This window comes from Kryptolebias marmoratus, linkage group LG22, assembly GCF_001649575.2.
Source record: "Kryptolebias marmoratus isolate JLee-2015 linkage group LG22, ASM164957v2, whole genome shotgun sequence".
In the NCBI taxonomy this organism is placed as follows: Eukaryota; Metazoa; Chordata; class Actinopteri; order Cyprinodontiformes; family Rivulidae; genus Kryptolebias; species Kryptolebias marmoratus.
The window spans coordinates 16,682,629-16,690,607 of NC_051451.1; positions in this window are offsets into that span (position 1 = coordinate 16,682,629).

The following is a 7,979-nucleotide window of genomic DNA, read 5'->3' on the forward strand; positions in this document are numbered from 1 at the left end:
CCCCGTCCCCCACGTCTGAAACCCCAGTCTCCACAGCCTCCCTTGCTTCCCTTCTGTCACTGAGGAGCAGAGGAAGTTCAGGAGATCTGAGGCAAAGCTGCCTGTTTTCTGGGAAGCCAGATGACCCTCCTCAAAGTGATAATGTAAACATCTAGCTTAGCAACGGCTGGAACCGTGGGAGTCTGAAATCAAAACGTGACGAATCCTCCTGGAGGATCAGTGTAAAAACAGCCAGCTCTGTAAGTTGTTTGAATTTCAGCCTTTCGTCCCTGCAAGCCTGTATAGGGTGCTAATATAGGAGCAAATAAGTTGCACAGCATGCAGAAGTGTTGTGATAAAAGAGATAATTGTGGAGTTTCAAAGGCTGGATTTACAACCTCAATTCTGGAAAACATTGGAACATTTTGCAACATGTAAATAAACACTGAATGCAATGGTTTGCTAAACTCATAAACCCATATTTAATTCATAGTTGAACAAAATAAACGTACCAAATGTTGAAACTGAGAAATTGCACTTGAAAAAATAAAAGTGATTTGGAAATTTAGAGCAGCAACACATCTCAAAAAGGCGGGGACATGGCCACGTTTACCTCTGTGAAGCATCCCCTCTTCTTTTAACAACAATCTGTGAACATCTTGGAAATGAGGAGAGCAGCTGCTGGAGGTTTTAGAGGAAGTTTTGTCCCATTCTTGTCTGATTCTAGCTGTTCAATAGTCTTTGGTCTCCTTTGCTGGATTTTTTACTGGGAGCATATATTGTACTAAAACCTGTATGTATTTTCTTCATTAATGGTTCCTTTCCACATGTGTAAGCTGCCTGTGCCATAAACACTAATGCACCCCCATACCATCAGAGAGGCAGGCTTTAGAACTTTGCACTGATAACAGTTTGGATGGTCCTTCTCCTCTTTAGTACAGGAGACAGTTTTCCACTTTGTCTCAGTCCAATTTAAAGAAGCTTTGGCCCAGAGAAGACATTATTGACTTCAGGTCTTGTCCTTTGTGGACAGAAACTTCTTCAGATTCTTCAAATCTTTTGACAATATTATGAACTGTAGATGATGGAATGGTTAAAGTCCTCCCAATTTTTTGCTGAAGAACATTGTTTGGAAATTGTTCTGCTATATTTAGATGCAGTTTTTTTTTTTTTTTTTTGCAGACTGGTGAACCTCTGCCCATCTTTACTTCTGAGATTCACCCTCTAAAATGCTCTTCTTACTGGTCTGTTGCCAATTAATTACGATTAATTAGTTATAAAATGGCTTCCAGCTGTTTCTTATCCGTACAACTTGCTTTTACAGCCTATTGCCGCCTTCGACACACTTTCTGAGATGTGTTTCTGCCATCGAATTTACAGTTATCTTTTTTTGTTCTTTTAGCAAACAGTTTCTCAGTTTCAACATTTAATATGTTTCGTCGAGAGAGGCTGCTGTAGCTCGGTGGTCAGTGCTACGGTCGTGTAATCCTGAGGCTGCACATTTGAGCCCAGGTTGCTTCAGGAAGAGCATCCGGCGTAAAACCATCGCCAAATCTTTCATGCGAGTTCCCTCGCTGTGGCGACCCCTGCAGAAGGGAGCAGCCGAAAGAAAAACAACGACTATGTTCTGTCGTGAATAAAACACGGAGGCATGAGATTTGCAAATCCTTGCGTTCTGTTTTTTTTTTTTTATTATTTACAGTTGCACAACTATTTTTGGAAGTATTTGTGTGTGAAACATTCCGAGGAGGATCAGCGACTGAGTTCTCTGTCTTAGCTGCAGTACCGCTGAATCTCCACCGACTGGCCTGTTTGCAGTTGCGCCGTAAACTCCAGCTGCGGAGGCTTCAAACAGCTGCTTTCAATTACCGTCACCCTCTAGAAACATTACTCCCAACAAGCATTTGTTGACTTTAGATGTGGAGCTGGGGGAGCACAGGGTTTCACAATATGTGTGTCTGGTGATTTGAGTTACAGACTGCCATATAATCAAATGGGCAGGTTGTGACCCAAAACCCTTTCACCCGTGCAATCGAGTGTTCCTGCGACAGTTTACATCTTTACCTGATTAGCATTTTATGCATCTTCCACTCTGATTAAGTTGTCACAAAAACATTTTTTTTGCTTTATATAATAAATTGCATCTTCATTTTGATGTTTTTAAGCTCAAAATACATTCTGGACTTTAGCTGAAGCGTAAGAGAGAGTTTTATGGCACAGCCAAACTCAAAACTACTTAAATTTTAATAGTTTTGATTTAAATGTGACAGCACACCAGAGATTTGCTGAGCCAGACCACCGCCTCGGCCTAAATTAAAATGAACCACACACTGACCATTGGAGGCCATCCAAAGACAACCACAGAGGGGACTTCAGCCAGCTTCTCCACTTTAGTAAACAAGTCCGTCTCTTTCCACACAGCTGCTGTCTGTGTGTGGGGTGTGTGTGTGTGTGTGTGTATATGTGATTACGAGCATGTGTAAGCTGACGCAGTTCTACACCCGGGTCCTGCAAAGGTACCGCTTCAGTTGTAACAATGTCAATTATTTCAGGCTCAAAGCGTGTTTCCTTCCAGCCAGCTGAGAGGGTGTAGCAGGACTGTTTTTAGCTGAAAGGTGGAGTTAGTGTAATGCTAGACAATGGCATTGTATCGCAAAAGTACTCGGTTGTACAACTTTTCTTCCATCAGCACATCTTATATGTCCAAAGTTTGGCTGAGAGTCAAAGAGGACAATGCAATGAGAACTACAAAGGATAGTTTGTGTGTCTGGACTGTGACATTATGTTTGACCTCTTTGGGCCGTGTTTGTTTTGAATTAGAGCATTTGCATCATTTGACTGGGTGAAAATTTTACAAATCCACTGAGCTGTCCTTTAAACTGTTTTCAAAGCTAATTAATCATTTTTATTTTCTGATTTACTTGTATTCTTTCGCGTTTTCACCAATTTGGTCAACAGTGGGGTTTTTTGTTTTTTTTTTCATGAGTGCTCACGGAGTCCTTGACTCGATCAAGCTTAGTCTAAAACTTTCTGGTTGCTTGTCAAGTTTTGGTTTTTAGAGCTGCGCGGCTTTATCTCAAAATGCATAAATATTTGCCTGTCGAAACAAGAATGAAGCTTTCCAGATAGCTCTGCTGACGAAACTTCGATACAGCCTGTATCGTGTAGCATGCCTTTGGGCATTTTTTTTAAAAAAAAAAGGTGTCTTGCAAAAATCTGGGAGGGGTATATGGATAATATTTCAAAACTCTCTGTATCCTGAGGGAAAACAGTTTTGATTCCAGCCTTTGGATAATAAGACAATGGCTTTGCTAATGAGGAAATACACAAACTTGGTTGCCGATTGCTTTAAATTGCCAAGAAAAGCAGTCCATCAGGCAGGCAAGATCGTCAGTGCTCATGTTGTGCATGCATGTGAGGTGAGAAAGTTCCCATTGATGTATTATGAACTGGTGGAGTTCTGAGCCCCCTCATGTCTGCGAAAAGGCACACTATCTGACACCCGGTCCCTTTTTTCCTATTCATTTTGCCACAGACAGCATAAGCATGGGTTACTATGGAAACCATGCTTGAACAGACCTGAGTCAAAGTTTTCACCCCTCTATCCCAGCTCTGAATTAATCATCACAGAACTTTAAAGCTGAGAAATATTTGATTGGCAAGGATGTGCAATTTCTGCTACTATATTAGAATAATAACTTTTTTCTTTTCTTTTTTGCAGTTGCTCTATTCTTGACATAGAATTACTTTAGAAAACTGGTTTCCTCTCGACGACCTAGATGCAAACATTTCTTTTTCATTTCACAAGATTGAGACACACATTTTGGCATCAGATGAACCAAAGACGAACAGGAAAATACTCCTTATGAACCTCCCAAAAACAACTCATTGATAGTCAGCCCCATCCTCATGCTCATCATCGCGTATGACCCTAGAATAATTTTTCCTGCAGTACTTCGTTTGAAAAACCTCAAACAGAAAAACTAAAGAAACTGCATTTTCTGCAAAATTAAGGGGAAAAAAAAACTTGTGAATGCTGAATGCTGAATGACTTTGCTGAAATTTGCTGAAACTGAGTTTTTAAAACTAAAACAAGCAGAACACTTGTTAAAAGCCAAAAGTAGCAAAATGCTAGCTTTCAGCTAAAAGCAGTGAGATCCTAAAAGTAGTAAAAGACTGACATTAAAAGCTAAATGTCACTAATTAGCAGACAAATTTAATATCAATTTATCATTACCTGAATTGATTCCTATATTTACTTTTCTTTAGCTTTAAACGCATGTAACACAAATTATTTAAAGATATACTTAATAGTACAGTTTATCTACAAGTTATTTGTAATTAATAATTAAGCAAACATCATTCAAACTTCTAATACTGTTTTTTATTCAATAAGTGAATGAATCCTCATAATTTTGTGGGTCTAAAATCTTATTGAGCTGTAAATATTCTATTGCTGTATTTTAAATCGATGAGTTCAATGTCAGTCCGATTTTTTTTAGTTAGCTGCTCAATTAAAATAATAATAATTTTTAAAAAAGGTCAACACTTTACTGTTGTTTGTTGCTGCACTAAAATGCCTACGGGGCTCTGTTACTTCCCCGTTTAGAAAGCAAACTCTCCCCCTGAATCTGGTTTTCCATCTAAGGAAACCAGATTCCTCCTGGAACCGAGCAGCAGCAGAGATAAGACCAAAACCGCTGTGAGAACGACATCCCACAGGTCAAAAGGTCTCGTGCACCTCAACGTTTGAGCGCAGCGTGAGCCGTCTGCAAGACATCGTGCTGAAGCTACAGCTGAAGTTCAGTCGAGACAAAACACTGATTGTTCTTCTTTGTGCCGGTGTCTCTTTGGGTTTACTCCGGTTGCCTCCCAACAGCTTCTTCTCCAGCATGACAAGCTGACAGCTTTCGCTTTTCTCTAAACTCTGGTAATGACAGACTCTTCTTTTTTGTTTTCTTTTTTGGCACAGCACATTTTGCAGTTTCTAAAGTTACCAGTTTAGACTAAAAAAATGATTTAAAAAATGCAAGTTTGTTCAGTTCATATTCTGGTTATGCACTTACTGTTTATTTCCAAAGAGAATTTATTTGATCTCACTTTACATGGAAGACAAGGAGTCAAAACAATGAACCAAACAGAGAAGTATTTGAAAACTTATCAAAGAATTATTATCACCGGCCAACCGAAAGGCAAAGATGGATGAGTGAACTAAAGAAAATTTCATAAAAACTTGCAGAAAGCAATCGTTTCAACTGATTAACTTTTGGAGTCAACACAATTCAAGCTTGCTGACCTTCAAAATCACAAAAATAGCTCTAAGTCAGTCACTTCTACAGATACTGAGCTCAAGTTAGGTGTGGTAGTAACTGAGACTGATCCCCAACACATACTCTGAGCATGGAGGGGTTGTAGCTGAGAGTCATTCACAGCACATACCTTTATTTTGAAGGTTTGAAGAAAGCAGCTGTCATTTTTCAACATAAGATGACCTTAGTGTAAAACTGTGGCATGAAAGGCGGCAGGCAATATGCATTTCTTCGAGCGTTTAATTACTAATCCCTAATCAGTACTTCAGAAAAAGTAGGCATTTCTGTTTATTTTTATCTCGAATTTAAACCTGCAGAGAGGGTCACGGTTGAGCGTTTTCTGCTGTTTCAGATATCTTTTCTGAACTTTAGCTGCTTCTGTAAATCATTCTGATAATCCGGGGGGGGAACTTTTTTTTGTGCCTGAAAGTGGAACAGCTACTGACAAGGTGTCCTTTCACTCCTTCTCCTCAGCAGCCGTCTGTGTGAACAAAGTGTCGGCTTATATGAACTGACATTTGGTCAGTGCTTCTTTTTTTTTTTTCTTCTTTCAGATACACTCCCTCCTCTGAAAAGTTCAAATAGTCAGAAAGAATGTGGGAGCTGGAAGATGGGAGGCATCTAAGCCTGCATGTGGTTTCACTGGGACCTCTGCCAAAAAAACAAGGGGCAGGTTATTTTTTTGGAGGGGGGGGGGGGGTTGAAGGGTCACTCGGCTCCGGAGTGGGAAAGTTCTGCTTTTCATTACATCAACGAATAGGTCCACTTATCTGCCCCTCCTCCCGGACTCAACTCTTTTGCCTGAAATTGTTTTGTCGTTCAGTGATTCAATACTTCGCCCTCTAAGTCCGGATGAGTGTGTGAGCGTGGCTCATTAAAGGGGCAATAACTCCGCAGGACGGCGGGACCGAGGTTCTGACAAAATTAGACGTGCCAGAGTTACATTCTCTGAACGCGGCGTGCATTTTAACATGCAAGAATGGTTTTCCAGAGGGTGGCCAGCAACACAAAAAGAGGCAGCGCAAGAAATCTGCAAAACGTTCACATTCGCTTTATCTGTGGTCTTATTTCCTGTTTAGGATAGGGAAACCAATAAGTGTGTGTAAGTAGTCTTTGTTTTTTCTTCATAGGAACCAGTAATAGTCTTTAAAAGTGATCTTCATCAGTAGTTTTTCAGGATTTCTGAAAGTCTTTCCAAGTTTAGTCTTTGGCTACTTTTTCACCCTGACAGTCCTACTTTGTACCCAGGACTGTGCAGTGTGTGTGTGTAAACAATGAGAAATGGGGACAAGTGGAGGACAACAGAAGAAGTGACAGGAGTAAGATCTGCAGCAGCTGCTGAAAGTCATGTCTTTAAGAAAAAAAAGAATAAAATCCAGTAAAGACCCAACAGAGATATCATCTTTCAGTTGATCGTCTGCTGTTTGTCAAGTTTTCTGCTCTTTGGAAATCTTTTTGTTGGTTTTAAAATCCTGGTCATGTTGTTTTAGTCAAACTGTGTTCCAGTTTTTTTGTTTTGTTTGTTTGTTTTATATATTCTCACAAAGAAATTGTAATGTGTGTCTTTACAGGCTGCCATTAATGAAGTGTCTAAAAATCCATATTATCATTGTTAAGTTGTCTGTTATGTGTCGATACAAAGCTGGTTCATCCCTTTAGTTTAAGAATGTTTTTTTTATGCCAGATGGATTCCAAATGATGGCAAAGTTAAGTATCTTAATAAAGAAACAAAAAATAATAAATAAATAAAAAATTAAAAAACAGGTCTTTAAAAATGATCAGGAACTGAACTGAAAATGAGTGGAAAAAGCAGCCAAAGTCTGAAGCCAAACTTTAAAAAGATCTTCAGAAAACCTGAAAAAAATAAAATAAAATAAATACAAAAAAATACTGAACATGGCCACTTTATTTTTTTTAAAAGTGCAAGAAAGTTTTTTTTCCTGGAAGCAAATAAATAAATAAATAAATAAAATAAAGAGACTTTTAGATGTAGAAATGATAGGATCTGCTCTTCATTGCTTTCAGTGTGCAAACGTTTTACAGAGAAACGTCGGCTCTGGATTTAAACAACAGTGCTGACCTTTGATGAAAACCTCTGCTGAGGTGAAGAGGACACAAAAGTAGAAATAGGAACTTGATTATAGCCTATAATGCTTTTGATTGTGTATTTTTGTGTGTAAGTTTGTTCGTCTGTAGTGTAAGTGGAACATCCCATGAATCAGTGAATGGACTTTAATAAAACTCTCAGAAAGTACAAATTAGGTACATCTACGACTCTTTAACGTTTGGAGTCAACCCACTGCAGTGGATCAACCCTCAGCCAACACAGAAAGTGCTGTAAGGTAAAGCAGGTTTGCAGGTGCGCCAGCACCTGAGAGTCGTCCTCGACGCGTAGCTGGAGCGCGAGCAGATCGCGCGAGACCTCGCCAACTCGCGTGAAGATCGACTCCGTCCCTTCTCAGCGTGGGGTCTTCTCAGTTTAAAACTGAGGTGGGTGGATGGGGGAGGTAAAAGGCGGCGGGTGATATGGATTCTTGAAGGACTGCCAGGCCTTTAAAGTGAAGTAGAGTTGCGTACAAAAACAGAGGCAGATGAGGGAGGTTTGTGGTTATTAAAGTAAATGACAAAACTTTGCCATGTGTTGCGAGTTTTTTAAGGGGGAGGGAGGTGTGTGTGTGGGGGGGGGGGGGG